This window comes from Pleurodeles waltl, chromosome 4_2 (genome assembly GCF_031143425.1).
Source record: "Pleurodeles waltl isolate 20211129_DDA chromosome 4_2, aPleWal1.hap1.20221129, whole genome shotgun sequence".
Taxonomy (NCBI): domain Eukaryota; kingdom Metazoa; phylum Chordata; class Amphibia; order Caudata; family Salamandridae; genus Pleurodeles; species Pleurodeles waltl.
Window position 1 is genome coordinate 940,146,944 of NC_090443.1, and position 25,687 is coordinate 940,172,630.

A 25,687-nucleotide genomic window follows, 5' to 3' on the forward strand; every position below is an offset into this window, starting at 1 on the left:
AGCTGAATATTTTTGGAAGTAGTTTTTAGTTTGTTTTTAGTTTTAGCTATGTTAGGGGGATATCTGTGTGTGCAGGTGACTATTACTGTGCATAATTATTAGGCAACTTAACAAAAAACAAATATATACCCATTTCAATTATTTATTATTACCAGTGTAACCAATATAACATCTCAACATTCACAAATATACATTTCTGACATTCAAAAACAAAACAAAAACAAATCAGTGACCAATATAGCCACCTTTCTTTGCAAGGACACTCAAAAGCCTGCCATCCATGGATTCTGTCAGTGTTTTGATCTGTTCACCATCAACATTGCGTGCAGCAGCAACCACAGCCTCCCAGACACTGTTCAGAGAGGTGTACTGTTTTCCCTCCTTGTAAATCTCACATTTGATGATGGACCACAGGTTCTCAATGGGGTTCAGATCAGGGGAACAAGGAGGCCATGTCATTAGATTTCCTTCTTTTATACCCTTTCTTGCCAGCCACGCTGTGGAGTACTTGGACGCGTGTGATGGAGCATTGTCCTGCATGAAAATCATGTTTTTCTTGAAGGATGCAGACTTCTTCCTGTACCACTGCTTGAAGAAGGTGTCTACCAGGAACTGGCAGTAGGACTGGGAGTTGAGCTTGACTCCATCCTCAACCCGAAAAGGCCCCACAAGCTCATCTTTGATGATACCAGCCCAAACCAGTACTCCACCTCCACCTTGCTGGCGTCTGAGTCGGACTGGAGCTCTCTGCCCTTTACCAATCCAGCCACGGGCCCATCCATCTGGCCCATCAAGACTCACTCTCATTTCATCAGTCCATAAAACCTTAGAAAATCAGTCTTGAGATATTTCTTGGCCCAGTCTTGACGTTTCAGCTTGTGTGTCTTGTTCAGTGGTGGTCGTCTTTCAGCCTTTCTTACCTTGGCCATGTCTCTGAGTATTGCACACCTTGTGCTTTTGGGAACTCCAGTGATGTTGCAGCTCTGAAATATGGCCAAACTGGTGGCAAGTGGCATCGTGGCAGCTGCACGCTTGACTTTTCTCAGTTCATGGGCAGTTATTTTGCACCTTGGTTTTTCCACACGCTTCTTGCGACCCTGTTGACTATTTTGAATGAAACGCTTGATTGTTCGATGATCACGCTTCAGAAGCTTTGCAATTTTAAGAGTGCTGCATCCCTCTGCAAGATATCTCACTATTTTGGACTTTTCTGAGCCTGTCAAGTCCTTCTTTTGACCCATTTTGCCAAAGGAAAGGAAGTTGCCTAATAATTATGCACACCTGATATAGGGTGTTGATGTCATTAGACCACACCCCTTCTCATTACAGAGATGCACATCACCTAATATGCTTAATTGGTAGTAGGCTTTCGAGCCTATACAGCTTGGAGTAAGACAACATGCATAAAGGGGATGATGTGGTCAAAATACTCATTTGCCTAATAATTCTGCACTCCCTGTATATATATAAATTCCAATCCATGATAAACTTCCAGCCCAGATGGCAGTGGTGCACGTATGGGTGTGAGAACCCAAACATCCAACAAAACTCTCCTCTTACATAGTAATGGGAGGTGTGCACTCCGAAGTAGAAACAAATCCAAATCTTTAATTCACCATGAAAAGTAGGAAAAAAACATGCTTCAGCATTGGTCACAGGTAAATATTGTGCGTCCCCCACCATGTTCAAAAAGGTATTGACTTAATACACAGGAGTAAAGTAATGGGGAGATACCTAGCAGTTTTTTGGCAGCCATTTTGAAATGTCTTTTCAATGCAAATAGAGCTCATTGCTAGTAAACAAAGGGCCTGATTATGAGTTTGGCGGTAGGACCTCTAGACTGCCATAGTTGCGGCTGCCAAAAACCGCCATGTTGGCGGTCATACTGACCACCGTATTATGAGTTACACAGGCAGGACTGACAAAGAATCAACAGCGCCAGCACTTCTGAGGGCAGGAAATAGGCGGCCCGACCACAAGCACTGACAACCAACCACCGAACGTATTACAAGTACCAAATTGCATTGGTGGTCATGCTGTGGCAGTTCTCCAGTGGCGGTCTGAACCACGGCAGTTAGTGGCCGTAATACACAACACCACATTGGATGATTTAAAAAACAACACAGCTGGCACTCATTTACACACCTGACACACAAACCACACTAAAAAACACACCCCTTCACACACCACAATTCTTTGCAACTCCCACACAAAATATTCCTTCCAGAGCACCCAAAAAAAGCTTTCAACTTAATTGGCACCCCCCCATCTCTCACTGAGCAAATATCCCACACCCACATCACACTCATTTGCACCACTTTACTCCATTTATCACCCGTCACCTTCTCATTTCCCATCTTTTTAATTGAATATTTCATTTCACTGCCATGTCATGCCAGAAAAATCCCTGTTTCACTGAAGATGAGTTAAAGGTGATTGTGGATGAAATCATTAGAGTAGAGCCACATCTATTTGGAGCCCAAATCTAGCATACTACCATCGCAAGGAAAATTGAAAATGTGGTAAAGGATAGTCAACTGAGTGAATTCGGTAGGCCCCACCCCACGCATAAGGGACAACATCAGGAAGAGGTGGAACAAACTCAAGGGGAAGGTATGTTCCATGGCATCCAGGCACCAGCTGCATGTCAAGAAGAATGGCGGTAGACCCCCACCTCCTCCTTTACAACTCACATCATGGGAGGAGAAGGTTTGGCTATCCTGCTTCCAGAAGGCTTGACAGGAATACCTGGAGGAGTGGAATTGGGTAAGTCACAAGAAGAAAAATGGCACCAAAATGTATTGGCATTCATGCTTACTGCTCACTTTTTGACACCTTCACTGTTGCACCACTCAACAGTCCAGTGTCCACCTGTCCACAGACCCCTGTCTTGCCACCAACATGTGAATTAGACCAACCTGGGGAACCTACATCTCTGTATAGTGGGTGTAGTACAGGGATTGACAGCACTAAAAATCTCAGCAGGCACTGTCCCAATATTACTAAAACCAGAACAGTGTAGCATGCTCAAACTTGACATTTAGTACAGACTTCACATTGGAGTGTATTTACCTGAGAGGATGGCATCTGTATAGTCTATGGGTAGGACAGGCACTGACAGCAATGCTAAGGCCAGGAGGCACTGCTGCTCTCACTCTCATCAACCACCACACTGTCCTCTGCTCCAATGCCCTTCTCCTTTTACTCAACAAGTAAACTGTACTCACCTGAGGGGATGGCATCTGTTCAGTCTGTGGGTAGGACAGGCATTGACAGCAATATTAAGGGCAGGATGCACTGCTACTTTCACTCTTCTCAGCCACCACACTGTCTTCTGCCACTATGACCTGTCTCTCTCTATTCAACCAGTAAACTCTACGTACTTGAGGGGATGGCAGCTGCACAGACTGTGGGTAGAACAGCCAGGAAGCACTGCTACTGTCACTCCATGCTGCCACCACACTGTCTTCTGCTCCATTGACTATTCTCCCTCTAATCAACCAGGAAACTGCACTCACATGAGGGGATGACCCATGTATATTGTGTGCAGATCTTGAAGTAACATGACTATATACACAAGGAGGGCCTGTCCATGCAACTCCAAGAACCAGGCCAGTCCATAAAACAATGTGCATCTGCCTGTGAACTCACAGATGACGTTTACCCTTTTGGGAGGGACCATATAAAGATCATGGTATACTCTGTGATGTGGCTAACCACCTAGATACATATTGAGCAGCTATGCCTAGATGCCAAAAATGTGGAAAGGAAGGACATCTCAAACTGTGTGCCAAAAAACATCAAAGACAGATCAAAGGCAAAAACAATTATCATATGAATGGTATTGGCAGCAGACATATTCCCAAAGCACTGACCACATGAAGACAATTAGCACATATACAGTAAGGTTCTGGATCTTACTGCATGATGGTCAGCTTGTTCTTAAGCTGACCTAAACCACATCCTGCCCAGCCACTCTTTTCACTGCACTGCTGGTGCGCATCCAACCAAGGCCATTAAACTCAGACATCCTGAAGCTAGTTGAATTGGTATGTTACCCAAATGTCAGGTTGACACAGCTGATAGCATGTGTGGCTTTCACATAAGTCAAATTGCAAATCCAATGCGTAAATGGCCTAAGTCAAATGTCACTGTTAACAATTGGAGGTAGATGTCACAATACAACCTGCAACATTCTGTTTCTCACATGAAAAGGTCTACCTGCCACTTGGAACACAGAGACCACTCAAGACTCAAGAGACTGCCACTACCCCCATGGATGAAGCCCTCCATGAGGTCCACACTCCTGGACTTGTGGACATTGAGGATGTTTCTGGCCCATCCGGGCGACCTGGTCAGATGACACCTGTCAGCCTCACAGTGACCACATTGATTCCTCCCAGCCCAGTTGCGTCAACATTTCAGGCAACCAGTTGCCCCCAAACCTGTGTCCCAAGGACAGTGACAATCTTGTGCCCCTCAGTCTAGGATCCTGAGTCACAGCAAGACATCTCTGACACTGATGGTCCTGGAACCAGTACCAGGGGGCAAGCTGCCCAAAGGGGGCAGGCACTTGGGGGTAGGGTGCGTGGGAGGAATGGTGTGGGCCAGTGGCATGTGGTTGCTGAAGAAGGTTCTGGCCAGGGCACCATCACCCAAGTCTTGCGAACATATCAACAATCCCAAGGTACATCCTGAACTCAGTAAGACCTAGGAGCTACAGAGGGACAGTGGAAGACCCACAATACCAACATGGCCTCCCTATCAGGGGTGATGAGAGACATCAACACCACCCTGAACAGGGATTGTCAATAACAGTAGACCCCTTCCACTGGCCATTCAATTCCAGCCCCTACTACATCTGTGGCAGCTACTGGAAGGGAGGTCCTGCCAGGGGAACAACCTGCCTCAGACACACCGGCCTCAGTAGCTGAAGAACCACCTCGCAAGCAGGGACGTCCACCCAAGCATCCAGGAGGTGTGGCTGGCAAGACACAAACCACTGCCAGCAAGTGAGCGTTCCTGATGCAACTCCCTTGTGTGCCACTGATTCACTCTGCTGACTGTTCTCCAGCACTTACCTATTTCCATGTTAGTAGGACACAGGACTTTGGACTCCAAATGTTGTGGCATCTTCTCTAAAGATTACATCCACCATGACTGATTCCTTCATGGTCAATTTCTTTTTTGGAGGTAACCTCAATTTCCTATTCCTATGTAAATGAACACACCTCACACTAAAACAATGCCTACTGGTATTTTTTCTTCATTTTGAGATATTGAATGTGAAATCCATGTCATGCAAAGAAAGAATACATAAGATGGGAATGGATAGAGGGAAATGGCAAAGGTAGTGGCATGCACAAGATTACCACCAACACAATGACACAAGTGACTAGTCACACCAAAGATTGTATTGCACTGCACAGCACATAGGCTGGCAACATTTCTAGACTGTCCTAGCCAAGAATGGCAGAACTATGTTGAGTCAGGCTAGATATCTCAAGGTACAGTTCCCCAGACCACAGAAGAAAGGGCAATGTCAGACCTCATCCCGTAGAATAGGCTAATAGATTTGTGGATGTTGTTACCAGTTTGAGCCTCATCACATACCAAAACCAGGTCTACCAACTTGACATATGCCATGACACAGACAGTGGGCAGTACAACCATCCCTAATCATAGGTCCATCCCATTACAATGAACAAGCATTTGGTAGACTGATACCAACCTATATCACTGTAGCCTGCAATGAGGAAACACTTCAACAGCTGCATACAGGTCACATAGGATCATTGTCAGCAATTTGTGAAGGGAGAATACATGGCGTGCACTGGATGACAACATGAATCAAGGCCATATGATCACACACATGAGACGTAGATCAATACACCACATCAAACAAGTGTATTGTGCACTTCAGAATTCTTCCTACCCACAATCCTAGTTGCTTTTGGCAAATGACACATACACCCCAAAGCTGTGGGCAGCATTACCTGGATCAATCCATGTCCACTTCAAATGTCAGGACAGCAACAACTACATGCCAATATCACAACTCTGAAATGCCCACGAGGATTGCATGGTGAAGAGCCCTGAATAAAACACAATGCAAGGAGTTCAGGCAGGAAAAACACATACATGTGACCATAACCTTACATCAGAGTTCTGTAGATCCATACACATTTCCATGAGACTGACAGAAACAAGGAAGGTAATGATGGTATTAGCTTTTTTCATCCATAATTTGCTATTAAACCTTGGCTGTACACTGCATGGCGTGAGATCCTCTGTCCTTTGTGAGAAACATACCCTACTCAACACATCCTGTCAACTACAGTTTCATGTACAATCACATATTATCACACACGTACACTCAAGTAAAGTATTGATTGATGAGATCTGCCTGCAAGTCTTCACATTCCTCCTCATCACTGTCATCCTCACTTGGTATTTCAGGATTCTCACATGGTAGCACTGCTAGCTCCCCCTCATCTGGTATATATGGGATGTTCCTTCTCAGGGCAAGGTTGTTGAGCATGCAGCCGGCCACAATGTGCATACTAATTCTTTGTGTAGTAAAGGATGGCTCCCCCAGTCTTGTCTATGCTCCTAAATCTGGCTTTTAGGAGCTCAAAGGTCTGCTCCATGACACGTCGTGTTCTTCCAGGGGCATTGTTGAAGCAGACTTCTCCTGGCATAGTTGGGTTCCTCACTGGTGTCAACAACCATGGATGGTTTGGGTATGTAGAGTCCCCTGAAATGGAAGGGGACATATGTGCAAGAATCAGTCCCTTTCATTGTTTCTCCTGCAGCACACATTTGATACTAACACATGACAAATGTGACTTACCAACCAGCCAGGCCCTCTCTTGGTACAGTCATTAAATCAGCTGTGGAATTGCATTGTTCCTCATGATGAATTCATCATGGACTGAACCCAAATAATGGGCACAGAGCTAAGAAATGTAGGGGTCTGCCAAACAAACAACTTAGACTTTGATGGAATGGAAGTTCTTCCTGTTCCGATAGACATGTTTATTGCCATGCAGTGGAACCAAGGCAACATGTGTACAATCAATGGCTACCACAACATGTGGGATACGTGCCAAACCATAGAAAGCAGCCTTCACATAGGCGAAATCCTCACTTTGAGGAAGCCGGATTTAGTTGTCTAGGTGTTTCAACATTGCTGAAAGTACATTCTTCAAAACAAGACTGAACATAGGCTGGGACATCCCAGCAGATAGGGCCACTGTATTTTGGAAGGGCCCTGTGACCAGGAAGTGCAACACTGCCATTACGTGTACAATTGGTGAAATGCTATTTGGACGAGAAATGTCAGGCAGTAGGTCTGGCTCCAACTGACCACAGATATCAACAACTGTTTGCCTATTCAGGTGGTACAACTGGATGATGTGTCTGTCTTCCAAAGCCTGAAGGTCTGGCAGTGGACAGTAGACAGGAGGATGTCTGGTCCTTCCCCTCCCTGGGTACCTATGTACGACAAAAAATGTGTATAACCATCATCCAATTCATTTCTTGCAACATACATAATGCATGTTATTGACATACTGTGACAAGGCATGCCATGATGTGATGACATGATGCTCAGTACTCATTACCACTATAAATTTTACAGAAGAAACATGTTTCCCCATTGCTTTACCACAAAAGCGTACACATCATCTATGTGGACAGCAGCGATTTTTTACATTTTCCATGCTACTTGGAATGTGATATAAGTTCCCTAATTTAAAATAACTGGGGGGTGTCTGTGGCCAAAATAAAATTGCCATATGTGCCTAGCACTGTACAAAAATGCTGTCAAATTAGGAAAACAAACATGACAGGACAAGACCAGCACTTACCAGTTAATCAGACCATTTTGCGGACTTGAGACATATTTGTTTTTTGCCAAATGCAACAGAAAATGCTATTGAAATGGCAGGAGCCTGAACTACTCCACTGGACATTAGGAACCACCCACATCCGCCAGCCTAAGTCATCATGGTGGTAGGTGGTTGCTACTGCGGCAGACACAGCTAATATAGTAGCCAGTGGTGGTCTTGGACCAATGGCTGTGTCCGCCGGCGGTGATGGCTGCGTACGTGGTGGATGTGACCGTCAGGTTCTGAATAATCCCTCACTTGACTCCTGACACTGCTGCCAGCAAGACCTCAATGAACTGAGCTGCTGTGTACCACCTCAGGGAGAAATCATGCCATGTCCAGAAGTAGATAGGGCCCCTGCCTTCTCCCCGGAGGAGCTGGAGAAGCTGGTGGAGGAGGTCCTAACCCTGTATGGACAGCTCTGTGGCGCACCAGAGGAACAGGTAGGTGCTCATGCCCACTTTTTTCCCAGTACTTTACCATTTTTCCCTCCTCACAGGCTAGATTGTACCCATGTGTGCCAAAATGTGTAGTAAAGGGCATGGAGCTGCAGTCGCTCTGGCTTAGGAAGCCACAGAGTTGTGTTGTGTCCCATACTTTTTGAAATCTCTGTCAGGATGCCAGGGCATATCCCACAAGAAGTCAGTTGACCAACCTAGTTAGTGGAGGGCCTGAGCAGGGTGGTGGTTTGGTCTGCAGATTTTGAAATGTTTGTAGTCTTGTCCATGTACTCAGTGTCTGGTATGTGCTCCACTTGGGCATTTGGGCTAGACAGGTGGTTCATTGTAATGTGTACTGACATGTATGTGATTCAGCCGTTTTGTATGTTGTTTGGGGACAAATTTCCTGTCTCATGTTTGTGCATCCATGAAGATCAATGCCGATCAAAGGAAAGGGATTTGGAGAGCCTTTGCCAAGAAGGTGCGGACCCTGGGGGTCCACAGCCTGTGGAGGGCCCGCTGTTGCAAGCGGTGGGAGGACCTGAGACACTGGGCCCGGAAGATCACAAAGGCCCAGCTGGAGCTGTCCTCCCAACTTGTGCGGGGTGCCTATTGGACCAGGACCCCCCTAGTGGCCCGCATTCTGGTGGTGGCCTACCTAGAGCTGGATGGGCGTTTAAGGGCAGCACAGCAGCCACAAGGGGGTGAGTACACAGGGTAGTCCTTCTTGTCCCATTGCAAGGTGATTGTGTGGGGTACTGACTGGTATCCCTGACAATCTGGGATGAGCCATGTATCACTCAGTACTTGGGAGATTGTTTGCATTGACATGTCATATGTATCTAACTGGTGTAAATTGCCTTCTGAACCGGGGACCTAGTTAAAACCTTAGGGGATTTCACAAACCACTTACTCTGCAGGGTCTTAAAATGGCTGTGTTCACTCCTCATTCATGTACTCTTTGTTGTTGTAGAGGGTGTTATTTGTGAGCCAATGATCACTTTCCCTGACTGTCACAGACAAAAGGTAATTGTATTATGGATCACTGTCCTCTGGCATGTGTCTGTGCATATGTGTATGCAGACATCTGACGTGTCAGCGAGACCGGATCCTCTGGGTTTGCGCCTGTTCCCAATATGTCCACCTCTTGGCAGCTCCAAACTCTACTAGCTATCATACATAGCACAGAGTTAAAGAATGGCCAAGCGGGGATGGGGTTTAGGTTGGGAACAGCGGAGAAGGAGACATGTAGAAGCAAGAGTTAAAAACACAATAGCAAGGTCATTCACATTAATCTTCATGAACTTTGTTTTAATTCTTTATGCTCTAATAACATGAGAGATCAAGAACTTTTCAATAACGTGACCTTTTTATACTCATATGCTCTGAACATTGAACTCTCTCAAGAAATCCTTAGAATAGCAATTACATCATAACAAGAGTCAATGAGTACATTCGTTCCCAAAGAATTAACTGCTATAGGATTCATGAATGATACTGTAGAATAGGCAAACTGACTAAACTTGATTTGTCTAGAAAGATCACACTCTGTTTGATCTAAGTTTCAAGATTCAATTGCCCAGAAATTATTGCGCACCTTATTGCCAGACTGCGCATCTAGACTCAAGTACCTGGAATGATCGTGCGCTCTGCCGATCTGAACTGCAAGGGTTAATTGCCATGAATGAATTGCGCACACTGTTGCCGATTCAACCATCAAAATTCAGTTGCCTCGAAATGATCGCGCACTCTGCCGTTCAGAACTGCAAGGGTTAATTGCCAAGAATGAATCGTGCTCACTGATGCCGATTCAACCATCAAGATTCAAATGCCTCGAAATGATTGCCACTCTCCCGATCCAAACTGCAAGGGTTAATTGCCAAGAATAAATCGCGCACACTGTTGCCGATTCAACCATCAAGATTCAAATGCCTCGAAATTATTGCACACTCTGCCGATCCGAACTGCAAGGGTTAATTGCCAAGAATGAATCGCGCACACTGTTGCCGATTTAACCATCAAGCTTCAAATGCCTCGAAAGGATCATGCACTCTGCCGATCCGAACTGCCAGGGTTAATTGCCAAGAATGAATCGTGCACACTGTTGCTGATTCAACCATCAAGATTCAAATGCCTCAAAATGATCTAGGTATTAACAGGTCAACTCCAACAGACCAGTGCATTCCTGGAAGGCATTCATAGTGCAATGGTTGCCCTACAGAAATCTTATCAGGCTCTGGCCTCCAAACTGGTGGCAGCCAGCCACCCCGCCACTTTCCGTCCTCCCTCCGTCTCCTCTTCCCAGTCCAAATCACTCCTTCTACTACCTACCCAAAGCATACAAACAGACCATCAGGCACCCCCCTCAACAGACAAAGGTAGCACACCCAAGTATCACAAGACATACCACCAGCACGCACAGAAACAACATCCAACCGCAGACACAGCAACAGTCACTACCTCCCTGAAACCGCTACCACCCTAGCATCACATACACAAAATCATGCCTACCCACAGACACCACCACAACAGACACAGCCACCACACCCATCCTACCACAAACATCACCCCAGCAGACCCGCAGACATCCATCCCATACGCTACACCTGCAGACACCACAGCTACTGACACACCTACATCAGGCACACCCACCATGCCTTCAGTCACCACCCCAACAGACAGCCACCCACCCACCCACCATGGCATCCCCCAGTACCTCCGCCCCTCCTAAGCCCAAGACACATAAACGTCCTCACTCACCCACCCATCATTCACCCACCACACATAAGCACAACTCCCATGAACACGCACCCAAGACATCCACAATTACACATCAGACAACCATTCGCTCAACCTCCAAATCCCGACCCCCATCTGATGACTATCCCCATGTGTTAAACATTTCCTTTGTGAGCTAGACCTTACCCCATTTTCCCCCATACCACACCAAAAAGGTCTATATCCCCAAGGCCATTCCTTCCACCTTCAAAGCCTCCCCTGCCCCCCCTGCAAAGACCCATACCCCTCCCCCCCCCAAGATGAAGGCCTCCCCTCCCAAAAAGGAGCCCCCCTCCCCCTCCCAAGCCCAAACCCAAAGTCCACTCCCAAATCCAATCCCCTCCACCCACGGATAATCCCTGAGATGCCAGCCTGCCCACTTGATGCCCCTTACTGTGGAGATTACATGGCAGTCAGGAGTCAAGTAGGGGCACAACACTGTCCCATGATTTCTTCTATTATTGGACAGCCCATTGAGGGGGGGCATATAGGCCTCCCCCATTACAATTTACAATTTTGTCCCAGGGAGGTGGCGGTCCCCAGGGCTGTGGGGAAGACCATATGGGCCTTCCCATTACAAGGTAGGTGGTGGTCCCTAGGGATGTGGAGGCCCACGCACCCTCCTGCATTCATTTAATATTTAGCCCCAGGAAGGTGGCAGTTCCCGGGACGGTGGGGGAGGCCGTATGGCCTACCCCATTCCAAATCATTTTACCCCGGGGAGTTGGTAGTCCCCAGGATGCAGGACGTGATGGTCCCTGGGGCTCAATGAGCCTTAGGAGAGGTGACCCCCTCTTTTTAAAAAAAAATGCTCCCCAGACATGGCCCACCCGGGGGATCTATTTAAAAGAAGAGTGGGAGCTCGCACTTGGTTTTATTTTGGAAATTTTCACTGGATTTGTGGACCTGTCACAATTTTGGGTGAAAACGTTTAAAAAAATGTTTAATAGCCCTGGTGGGGTCCCTCTTGGACCCCAGCACCAGAGCTAAGGGGTCAGGCTGTCCCTACCCTGCCCCCTTTTCTTTTTTGTTTATGTTTTTTCTTGGACTCTGATGAAGCCCAAGATGGCTGCCAACACTTCCTAGTTGATGTGTTGGCAGCCAATCAGATCTCAGCATGAGATCAGGGGGGTTTCCGGAGCTTTCACGCTTCAAGATACCTATTTTTTTCATTTACTATCTCAAACCTACTGAACGGGTTTACACCAAACAATAAAAAGGCTTCTTTTTGGACCAAAAGCTAGCGTTCTGCCAAAATGGGTGTAATTCCGCCCAACATGTCGGGCTGTAGTCATGTTCAAAATCCCCATGGTAATTATAATGGGAAACATAGTTTAATAAACCCCCCCCCCCTTTTTCTCGGCCCCCACTTGATGGTCACCCCAAAACTTCCTATGTACAACAAGATTCTCGGGAACCCTGTTTTCTGAACATTTTGTGAAGATTTGTCAAACAGCACCAAAGATGTAGGGAAGTCAAAAAATGCTTTTTCTATGGAAACATGGTCCTACTATAACTACCTACTGGTTACCCCTATATATATATATATATATATATATATATATATATATATATATATATATATATATATATATAGGGATCACTGTAATATATATATATATATATATATATATTCACTTTAAAAAAATGTTAAAGGGACATTCTAGTTAAGCTCACATTTTAAACATACCAAACCATAGAAATTCACCAGTTATAGTCAATGTTATCTAAAGTAACTATAACTCTTGCTACTAGGCAACTATAATTTGCGCCCCTGCCATTCACAGTATTCTCTTCAAAATGATATATAGGATATAATTGAACTTGTAATACAGCAGACGGGACATTCGTCACATTTGTGATGGAGTAATCCCCTCCCTCAAACTCGTAATGTGGTCCTGAGAAAGTATATTTTGACAATTCAAAAAGTAGCAGCTATCTTCCTGTTCTGAAATAGTTCCATAAATGTTAAAGCATCTGGAATGTTAGCGAGACTGGCCTTGATCATTATCATCAACCTTCACGTTCAGTCAGTTTTTAGTTCCTCCTATGTTCTAACCTTAGACAAAATGGGTCTGCCAATGGATTAGATATCACATTTTCTTTATCTTCAAGCGATTCAATATTTTGTAAAATTATTCAGAACACATAAAATCTGTAACCTTGTCCATATTAAGAAATTGGCTAATCAACCTGGTCTCTACTCACATCCCGATTGCTTTATCCAAAATAAGATTATAGGATGTAATACTTTCTTGTTGGATGGAACCCTCTTCACTAGTCCAGGCAACGTGTGGCGTACCATCAGATTTAATGGTATTTCAAATCCCAAAAGAGGATTCTTCAGAGAAAAAATCACCCTAGGGCTCAAACAGTTGTGATGCCGTAGCACTGACAAAATCCAACAGGTATGCTTCTTGTAGCCTTCCACCTGAATAGACTTCTGCAGATCACACGGTTATACCTTTCTACAGGCACGGTCAATCTAGGAAAAGTCAGACAAGACATCCTTTGCTCTAACAAATCTCCATTGTAATTTACAGAGCCCAACAGTTAAAAGGATACAAATAGCAATCCGGGCCAAATTGTTACCAAATATAAATTATGGTCACCTTGCTTACCCCGGAATGCTTACAAATATACTAGAGCAATGCCAGTCTGCGGCTTACAGGAAAGCTTTTGGTCTCCCAAAAAACATAAGACAGACATTATTACACTTGGAGTTCGGACTGGTGGACCTGGACACTAAATGCAAAATGGTCCTATTAAAATATTACCATTAAGTCATCAAGGCCAAAGAAAGCTCTATGAAAGCTGCATTGCAGGCGATCTTCAACAATGCAAGAAGTCCTTGGGCAGGATATCTCCATAATGCTTCTACTACACTAAGGGGCATATTTATGAGAAAGTTGTGCATCGGTCCCCATGCACCGCTTCTCCTGCATCACCCTTGTCCACCTACGGACACCAAGGTTGCACCATATTTACACTATGGCACACCATGGTGGTTATTACCACAAAAGCGTCACACTTTTTGATGCTGTTGTTGTGCTTTGCTGCACTAGCATCAAAACTTTTGGCACTAGTGCAACAGAGCACAGGGAGGTCCATTGATTTTTAATGAGTGCGTCATTTTAACGCCTGCCTTGAGCAGGCATTAGAAATGACGGGAAAATGGTGCAGTGAAATTTTGGGCCTCCCTACGTGGGAACACCCCCCCCAGCATACATTATGCCTGGCACAGGCATAATGTGGCAAAAGGGGTTACAAAGTGGCACAATGCATACATTTCACCACTTTGTAAATGTGGCATGGGGTACAGGCCACCTTTAAACTGCCTTAGCGTCAAAAAAGTGACACTATGGAGGCGCTAAGGTGGCACAAGGGACATGTAAATATGCCCCTTAATCTTATTACAGGAAATGTAAAAGAGACAACCATGGCACAATTCAATCTAAAGTGCATCCTAGAAAAACAAGTACGGCAACTTGAAAGACCTGGATTTAAATAAAATAAAGCACTTAATGGGTGCCTTGGGTCTCTGCAAATTACATAAGCATGTTGCCTGCTAGCCATACTTGAAGGCTTCAATGGGGAGGCAAGCCCTAAAAATTAGTTTACTTCGAAGACTCAAAGCATTGGCAAATGGGAATTTAGAATGCATTGATAAAAAATGCTAGGACAATAGGAGTGCCGACTCTGCGCTTATGCTTCGGAATCAGTGAACCACTTATTATGTTGTTGCCCAGCACACTGTTGCTCCAAGGGCATACATTAATAAGTCCAATACTTTTGTAGCATGACCTGAAAACCTGCAATGATGCAGTGACTGATGTTTATATGTGTGAAGTTTCAATGGAGCTAGCAAGAATTGCCAAATACTTTGTAATAGCAGGAAGCTTACTAAGGGAGCACAGCCTGCAACTGTTGACCTCAAAGTGAATCACCACATTTACCTATGCCACAATAACTGACTCCTTGACTTCACCCTTTAAAGTGACCATGCCGAGAGTAAGCTCAGAAGCTCTTGGGGTACTCCATCTCGGAGGTATCACTGTCTTGAATAAGAAGCCCCACAAAGCTACTCATCCATGGTAGTGGTTAACTACTTTGCCTTCATTCCATTATGTCTCTTTACCTGTGCTTGCAATTTGCTAATTATATTTACATTAATTCCTTGGATAAGGGGGCTGTCTACATAGGGGCCATATTTACGGGGAACTTCTGGCATTAACTTTTTACACTTCAAGTCACACTTTTATGCATACTTGTATTAATTTCATATTAAGGGACGAAATATGAATCTGCTGTTGTTTTTATGGGCTTTTAATGCGCTGAGTTTTTTAAAATAACAAATGTCCGCTGTATAAAGTTGTAATGCAAGTTATAAAACATTTTATGCAAAGTTTTTATTGTGAAGATTGTAATTATTCACACAATAAAGAATCATTCATTCATTTAATGTATATGTGTATTTTTTAGAAGCAAAAAGGTAAATATGTTTGTCTGACAGAAGTGCCTCAATTTGTTTAAGTGCAAATGCAGAATGTTAGTTACAAAAATTAGGAAATTTACACCAACATTTTGTTTTGGTCATGGCAACTTTGCCAGAGATATACAAGCTATTTTTGCATTCCAGAGAAATGCAGTGTAGTAAACAGCTGTAGATAACTTCAAATAATGTTTGCAGAATTTTGACAGGAAGCATCGATAAAACAAAATGTATAATAGATGAAAACATAATTTTGATAATATTGTCTATCTCAACAAGATAGAAAAAGAGGTGACCATTTTTTTAGACAGCATCTCAATCTTATGTTTAATATCTTCAAGTTTTATAATAATGGTTTCTTTTATGGAGTTTGAGTATAAAATACCCAGTCATTTCAATTTTGTGATTTTTCAAATAAAGCAGTATTTATAAACATTTATTACAGCAATACTTATTAAGTGGCATAACATCAGATTATTTCTTTTTTAGTTTATAACCAGAGACATCTGAATATGTGTTAAATAATATCAAACAATGCAGGGATGGAGGTATCAGGTTTGAACATGTAGACTTAAATATCACATATGCTGCAAATTTAAACTCCACATCATTACAGTTATAACAGGTAAAGTTGTATTGTTTCTGAAAGGGGTCAAGGGCTGAAATAATTAGCCAAAGAAAAAGAGGGCATCTTTGCCTGGTGCCTCATCTAAAATTAAAGTAGGAGGATTGTATACCATTGACAAAAACTGAGGTCTGAGGGGTAGCATATAATAATTCAATATAAACCATGCTGCTAACCCAAAGCTTTGAACATGAATTCCCAGCTGGCTTGCTCAAAAGCATCCAATTCTAATGCTGCAATAGGATCAGCTATTTCTGAAGTTTGCTCACAAAGGTGCTGGAATTGTCATTAATACATCTGCCTTTAATGAAATCAAATTGTTCAAGATTTACCAAAGAGGGAATGTTGTCATTGATGTGCATGGCTAATACCTTGGCATGCATCTTGCTATCAGTGGTTCATAATGCAATAGGTCTATAAGTTTTGCAACCTGATAAATCTTGATCTTTTTTGGGTATCAAACATAGCATGGCTTTTAATGAGGAACCCAGAACAAAAATTTTGAAAAGGTATAATAATTTTGGTAAGAGGATCCATAAAAACAAGAATAGAATTCAACAGTAAATCCATCAGGCTTGGGTGCTCTATCTTTAGGGAGTCAAGACATAGCAACTTTAATGTCAGTAATATCAATATCTGCTTCGAATAAGAAAGATCTGGTGGTTGTGATTCTCTTTTCGTTATATCATCTAAAAATGGTCTAGGTCAGTGGTTCTTAACCATTTGACGGCTGTTGACCCCCACTGAATCATTAGGTGAATCCGTGGACCCCCACAGAGTCATTATTAGAAATCAGGACCCCCAACTTAAGCAATGTCTTTGATTTTAACCTCAAAACACTGCACAAATAGGAAAACAAGTATATATCAAATACATTCCTAAATATTGAAATATTTTTTCATTCACAATGAAAAATAGAAAGAAAATCAAATTTGCTTTGTTGTTTGTATACACTTTATTCATTTTAATTTATTAAATGTAATATTATTTAATTCTATAAACCAATTGCAGACCCACCTAGCAGGTCTCAGGGACCCCCAGGGCTCTGTTATATTTTAAATGTTTAGGTAATTAGCAAATAATTTACCCACTTTATTGTGGCCACAAAAACATTTGGCATTAACTTTTAGAAGTGTACCGCAAGTCTCATTTGTAGATTTTTCATTATATTCTAATTTTGCCAGGGTGAGCCGCGTAAAGTATATTTGCAGTTAGAGGAATAATATTCATGCTCTAGATCTTTAATTAACTTAAGTAAACATAACTCTTTAGTGGCTAATTTCTTTTGAACCACACCATAATCAATAAAAATTCTCAAGCAGCGGCTTTAAACGAATCTCAAATTAAATTAAATTTGGAATCAGTGGTACTATGAATAGAAATAATTTAGCAAATTTACCAAATCGGTCGAAAAAATTGATCTTGTAATAAGTAGTTATTAAATGTCCACCAATTAGGGTGTGGTGAATGGAGAGTCTATTGCCACTTCTAAATCCATTATCACCTGGCCTTAATCAGAGATTAAGATGGCGCTTATCTCAGTATGTGTAATGGATTGAGTAATATTTTTACTCACAAAATACAATATATCCTGGACCAAGTTGGATGAGCAGAAAAGTAAAAGATGTATTCCATGAGACCTGGGTTACATAACCACCATGCATCATTCAGAACTTGCCAAAGGTTGTTTGTTTTAAAAAATATGTGTTCTCTTTGCAGTATTAGTATTTGAATTTCAATCAAAATAGGGTCCATACATTGTTTGCAATCCCCACCTAGAAGAAGACTGGAATTAGAGTGTGACATTAATTTAGAAGCAATACAGTATTAACAAGCAGGATAACACAAACAAGAATACTATCATAACAATGAAACCAAGCAAACAAGTGAACAAATGAATGGAGTGACAAGACTATACAAGAGTACTTGAAATTACATTTTCTAGGTTTTAGCAGCCTCCATGGCCTCTCCTTTATGTAACTGGATAAAGTCACCCAATTTGTCTGGGTTCTCAAATGTAGCAGTGTTCTCTTTGTATGTAAATTTAAAATAGCAAGGATAGAATAAACCTTAATGAGTATTCATAAGCCTCAATTGATGCTGAAGATCCGGAAACTCCTTTCATGTATTTTTGTTTGGGAATCTTTAATATTTTTGTAAGGATTTGAATACATGCCTGAACTTTAGAGGGTTGCCTATGATTAATAGTTTTTCAGTCCTATAGAATCGGGAATTTTGGCCCCAAATATCCCTCATGTCTTGTGAGGCACTGTCTCTATTTTAACCATGCTCTCCGCATTACCTGGCAGGCTATGGCTCTTCTGCTACTGGGCAACTGCCTTTACTTTCAACACGTCTGGAAGTTCCTGTGATGCACCCCCGTTTAGCTACCAGTCAGTGGGTGGTCTTCCATTGTTATGTTGCAGTTGCTGTTTGACACAGGGCTGCAACAGACTCTTTCAGTGCACCATGCAGCTCCCGCCATGAGACCACTTTGTGATGCTGGCGGGCACCTGTGTTGAAATCTTAGTGCCAGGCTCTGAGCCTCTTCTTACACTGCTATGGTGATGTGGATCTTATGCTGCATGGCTGTGGCATATACTTTTAACATGTCCTCAGCTTCTGTGATGCAGCCCCTTTGTGCTACCGCTGGGCACTTGTGTTTATTTCACAGTGGCAAGTCCACTGAGATGCTGTCCTGCTCTCCGTCTGTAGGCTGCTCCTCTTTACTCTATGGTCTTGCTTCCTCACTTGGCATCTCAACATTCCCACCACCACCATTCCAATTATTATTACCACTGTGAACGTCAATGCCATTACTACCAATACTATTACAACAAATATCATACTAATACAATGCCCCCACTTCCTTCATTACCACCACTGTTATCACCACCACTATTTGCACCATCACCTTTAATACCATCATTAGCACCAACACTGTCAACATTCCTAAAATTACCATCAACATCATAACTGCCAACTTAAACAGAATAGGTATGTTCGATACAAATGCAAATACAGTCATGAAAAAATGCTTTTTGTATGTATTATCTCATTCAAAGCAGATCGTTTGACTTGACAGTCCTCGCTTTTGTGAGCTACTAGAGAACATTCATGAGAAATGTTTTGTTGAATTGTTATTGCACAAACAGTAATTCATAATAATAGTCTAATTGAAAGTAAAACAATAGCATCCTGCTTTTGCTTGATCAAAACTCGTGTCAATGAGTTACAAAAGATGCTATGGAAATATTTTTTAATTTACCTGAAGTGCTTACTTGAGATGGATAAATTACATTTCAATATTTTTAGAATCTGACCAACCTCATCTCAAAAGGGTCAAAAGGTGCAGATATTGAGTAGCGTGGTTGAAACGCAGATTTGGCATAGGCCTTCGTTCTCAGTACATTAGTTAAAATTGATGCCGAAACACTACTTTTGGTATTACCTACACCAGGGTATTCAGGATTTAAGGTTGTATAATTTGGGCTTTTTTACATGGCCAGATCCCTGCAAGGATGCCCAGTTTCCACTAACCCAAATATTGAGTTTTTTGTACATTGTTAAACAATGATATCATGGGTAAAATCTCACCAGGTCAGAGATATTGGGAATCATAATATTGTCAGCAATAATATCATCAGGTAAGTATTAACATTAGTATTAGGTAAGGGTTAGGGTTAGACTTTGGTTCAAAGCTGGGAATAGGTTTAAGATTTGAATTTGCGTGAGAAGCTGGCCGGGTTTGTAGTGGGTACCAGAGGTATTTACACCTTATACCAGGCCCAGTGATCCACCTTAGTGAAATGTAGGCAATGTCTTGCAGCTTAGGCTGTCTAGGGGTAGCTGTAGCAGAGCAGCCAAGGCTGAACAAGGAGACATGCAAAGCTCCTGCAATATCACTATAGTCACACAGTACTTATACACTCAGTGTTACCAAAAATAAAGGTACTTTATTTTAGTGACACAAGGCCAACAATATTTTAGAGGCAATACTCCTATTGGACGTAAGTATTATATACAATATATACACTAGTAACCAAAATCAGGTAAGTACACAGTAAGAAAATAGTGCAAACAGTGAAAAACACTATAGGTTGCAATAGGCCTAGGGGCAACACAAACCATATACAAAAATAGTGGAATGTGAATGTTGAATTCCCCCCTAGGCAAGTGTAGTGTGTAGAGGGGTGCTGGGAGTGTAAGAAAACACCAAAGGTAAGTAAAAGACCCCACCCCAGAGCCCAGGAAAACAGGAGTAAAGTGCAGCAAGTTTTCTCAGAACACACTAGAAGTCGTGATAAAGGATTTTGCAAAGACCAAGCAAGACTGCAAGAAACCAACGATGGATCCCTGGACCAGAAGACCTGTGGAGAGAGGAGACCAAGTCCAGAAGTTGATGAAGGGTCCAGGAAGAACAGGAGCCCCTGACCACCTGGAAGAAGGTGCAAAAGTGGACTCTCCGGTTTGAAGAAAAGTACAGAAATGCACCAAAGAACACAGCTGCAGGTTCCTGATTGGTGCAAAAGATGTCCCATGTCGAGTCGTTGTATGCAGGCTGTTTGCATCACTGGATTCCGCCAACAAGCCTTGGTTCACGCAAGAACACGTTTTGCATCAAAGAGGAGCTGCCCGGACCCAGGAGGGACCTAAGGGTCTCAACTCGGACTGAGGAGACAGAGGGGGCTCTCAGCACGTCAGAGAGCCCTCAGAAGACCAGGCAGCAGCCAAGGGAGTCCCAGGACATGGGGACAAAGGAGTTGCAAAGTACAGTTGTCGCAGCACTACACAAAGGGATCCCACGCCGCCAGAGAACAACTCAGGGAGCTGAGCGTCACAGGATAGAGTGCTGAGGACCTGGGCTATGCTGTGCATGAAGAACTTTTGGAAGAAATGCACAGAAGCTCAAGGAGCTGCAGAGGACGCAATGCAGAGGGGTACTGTCTGGCACAGGGAGGCAAGCCCTTACCTCCACCAAATTAGGACAGCTGGACCTTTGGATAGTCAGTATCACTTCGGTCCACCACCTGTGTTCCAGGTATCACACTCGTCAACAGGAGAGGAGTCCCAGAGTACCGGTCTTCATTGCAAAGAGGTGTCTGCTGAAGCAGGGAAGTGACTCTGTCACTCCACGGGAGATTCCTTCGGTTCTTCTGGTGCAGAATAAAGACAAGCAGTCCTCAGAGTGTGCACAACCTGGAAACTGTTGCAGTTGCTGGCTGGAGCTGAAGTTGCAGGTCACAGTAGCCTTCCTGAATACTTTGTTGCAGTTACAGAGGTTCCTGGAGCAGTCTGTGGTTGATCCGACAGTCAGAAGCTGAAGCAGAAGATGCAGAGGAGTCCTGGTGGAGTCTTGCAAACCGAATCTGAGGAAACACCCAGAGGAGAGACCCTAAATAGCCCTGAGAGGGGGATTGGCTACCTACCCAGGTATGCACCTATCAAGAGTGGTCTCCGACATCACCTGCTGACACTGACAACTCAGATGCTCCTAGAGAGTCCCCACACCTTGGAATCCAAGATGGCTAACGCCAGGGACACTCTGGAGGAGCTCTGGGCACCTCCCCTGGGGTGGTGATTGACAGGGGAGTGGTCACTCCCCTTTCATTTGTCCAGTTTCACGCCAGAGCAGGGACTGGGGGTCCCTGAACCAGTGTAGACTGGATTATGCAAGGAGAGCACTGTTTTTTCCCTTCAAAGCATTTTCAGAGGCTCTGGGAGGCTACCCCTCCCATGCCTGTAACACATATTTACAATGGGCGAGGGTGCAACACCCCTCTCCTAAAGGAAATGCATTGTTCTTCCTTCCTGGGATTGAGCTGCTCAATCCCCAGGAGGACAGCCACCTGTCTGCGAGGTGGAAGCAGCTGGGGTTGCAGTGGAAACCTCAGAGAGCTGGTTTGGCAGTACTGGGGGTCCATGGTGGTGCCCCAGGGTGCATGGAATTGCCCCCCCAATACCAGATTTGGATTGGGGGTTCAATTTCACAATCTTAGACACCTCACATGGCCATATTCTGGGTTACCATTGTGAAGCTACATATATGTATTGACATATATGTAGTGCACGCTTATAATGGTGTCCCCGCCCTCACAAAGTCTAGGAAATTGGTTCTGGACAACGTGGGGACACCTTTGCTAGCGCAAGGTGGCCCCTCACACATAGTAACTTTGCACCTAGTTTTCAGGAACTGAAGGTTAGACATATAGGTGACTTATAAGTTACCTAGTGCAGTGAAAAATGGCTGTGAAATAGTATGTGCACTATTTCACTCAGGCTGCAGTGGCAGTCCTGAAGAAAGGTTTGTATGGGTGCCAAAAGCAATGCTGCAGCGCATAAGGATCTCCTGGAACGCCAATGCCCTGGGTACCTAGGTACCATATACTAGGGACTTATAAGGGGGGGTCCAGTGTGCCAACCTGGATTGGAATATGGAGTCACTAGACTATAGTGACAAATTTGGTAAACAGACAGAACATGAGCACTGGGGGACTGGTTAGCAGAACTCCAGTGACACAGTAAAGCATACTGACAACACAGCAACACATACTGAAATATAGGCCACAAACTATGAGCACTGAGGTCCTGCTTAGCAGGATCCCAGTGAGTCAGTAAAAACACACTGACAAACAGGCAGAAATTGGGGTTAACATGCCAAGAAAGATACTTTTCTACAATTAGGTGAAGGTTTAGGCTTTGGGTCTAGGCTTAGGTTCAGGCCTAGGCTCATGTTTAGTGCTTGGATTAAGTTCCGGGATAGGGTTAGGGTTAGGGTCAGAGCTAGAGTTAGGTTAAGGGAAATGGTTAGGTTTATGGCTAGGTTTAGAAAGAGGGTTATGGTTAAGTTCATCTTTACAGTAATAAGTAGTGCTAGGGCTAGGTTTGGAGTAATATTTTAATGTATGCCAAGAGTTGTATCATCATATTGTCTCGACTTAGGCAGTATTATCCAAATAAGAACACATGCCCTGGTAGTAATTGCCGGGGTTCACACCATTCTTGTCAACAATTACTTGGATGTCCCCTCCCACTTGCTATTGGAAATCAGACCCTTCAAAATTGGAAAGACATTAGCAGTGCCAGATGCCAAGATAGTTGCATTTACAGGTTGTGGATATGCTTAAATGTCCCAGGTTCAACGTCTACATTAGTCCCACTAGACCTAAAACTGTGGCTGAACTTTAATGGGAAAAGGATCTAAACCAAGGTTTTCTTTTTCCTATTCCTTTTTTAAATAAAAAATGGTCTCATTTACATTACACTTCTCATTCTGCTGGTATTACTGAAACATTATGGTGGTCATTACAACCACGTGGGTCTTTTTGCAAGACCGCCAAGGGACCGCCATGCGGAAGACCGCCAGTGGTGGCGGTTTGCCGCTCGGCGTATTATGACTGTTGGCTGCTCTCCGTCCTTTTTCAGACGGAGAGCCGCCAACAGCCATACTGGCGGGCGGCAGGGAAGTGGAGGTTGCTCCACCTCCACCGCCATGACAACAGAACACCGCCCACCGAATCACGTCCTGTGATTCGGCGTGGCGGTGTTCTGTTGGCGGTGTGGTGTCGGCGGAGCAGCCCCCATGGCTCCCGTCCCCTCCCGGAGGATCGACGGACCAGGTAAGTCGATCGTCCGTTAGGGGAGGGGGGTGGGGAGGTGTTGTGTGTTGTGTGCGTGCAGGGGGATGTGCATGTATGCTTCCGGGGGTGTTGCGTGTTTGGGAATGAGTGCGTGTATGTCTGTGGGTATGTCTGTATGGATGTGTGCGTGTATGTTTGAATGTGGGTGTGCGTGTCTGACAGTGTGTGTGGATGTTGGCATGTATGTCGGTGTGTGTGTGTGTGTTGGTGGTGCCTGCGTGCGTGTTGTGTGTGTGAGTTATGTGATGTTGGGGGTCGAGGTGGGGAGGGGGACCCTGCCACCTTTGGGGGGTGGCAGGGGTGGTGGGGGGTGTAGGGGAGGGAGTCGGGGTGGAGGGTGGGGGAGACCCCTATCAGTGCCAGGGAATGAATTCCCTGGCACTGATAGTGCTTACCGCCATGGATTTCATGGCGGTTTCAAACCCCATTAAATCCATGGCGGTCAGCTGGGTCAAAATACCACCGGCGGTATAGTGACGGTCGCCGGGTGGAGACCCAGGTCTCCAGCCCAGGGGTCATCTCCGCCCTGGCGGGCGGAACGGAGAACCAGCGGATGACCATGGCGGTAACCGCCATGGTCATAATACCAAAAAAAAGACCGCCAGCCTGTTGGCGGTCTTACCGCCGCTTCTCCACCTTCCGCCAGGGTCATAATGACCCCCTATATTTTTAGATTTTTCTTGACTGCGACCTCCTTATATAAAATTAAATTAGCTCAAGATGTCACTGTTGGTCTTGCAGTGAAGATAACAGCTATTTTAATTGCTCCCAGGTAAAAAATATTTCTGTCATGGGTTGACAGCAAAGTTACAGAAATTTGTAAAACACAGGGTCCCTTCAGATAAGTGCAAATTTTCTTATGGGCATTGCATACCCCTTGGTCACAGATTTACATGATGGGCCATTTTGTGGATATTATTGTTGTAGCTCTACAAACTTTCCTTCAATTGGAAAAATGGTAACGATGCTAAATATTGAAACATGATGTGTTTTAATAATGTTAGATAGACATTTTTCTACTTGTTGTCATGACCCTATTAACAGAGCCTTATTGTGGATGCCTTTAACTTCTTTTTATCCAATGCATGCTCACAGAATGTTTGATATTATTCAACCTTTACATCTTCCTTGATTTGTATATTTCTTCCTTCATTATGAAGTTCCCTATTCCTCACCATATCTCATTATCTGACTTTATTTTTCTTTTGTTCTCACCAGTTTGTTCAGTACTTCATTGCAGCAAATAACTCCTCTCTTTTTAACATCTTTCTCCGTTTTCTTTCCTGCTCTTCTTTTCATAGAATTATAAATTATGCTTATTTCTTTTCAGTATTGAAATACTAAGTTTCCATATATCAGATTTATTGTGTTATTACACCTTTTAATTATATTGCTAGATATTAGAATTCAAGTTCTCTTCCCTTTTCATAACTTTTCAAGTTATTTGCTAAATTATGTTCTCTTATTGCGACATATTGTATGTTTAATGTAGCATATTTAAACGGAAAGGGCATTGTAATGCTATCTGTATCGAACCACCGATTCCATCTTGACCACTGGTTCCATTTTGTGGTTAGCTTAGCTTCAAATGCCGTCATATTGGTGTGACAGGTATTTTTTCAAGCACAGCTTTTTTTCTACATTGAACATGTTTTCGCTCTTCTCACCAAAAAAAGGAAGATATCATGGGGGATGCAACGGTGATAAGAGTGTACCAGGAAGAGAATGCTTGTAGCAGAGAAGGTTATGGCTCTGTCATGGAAATGCACATTGGGATCTGGCCAGTTCTTTTGTGTGTTTTCAACCCAGACCAAGTACAG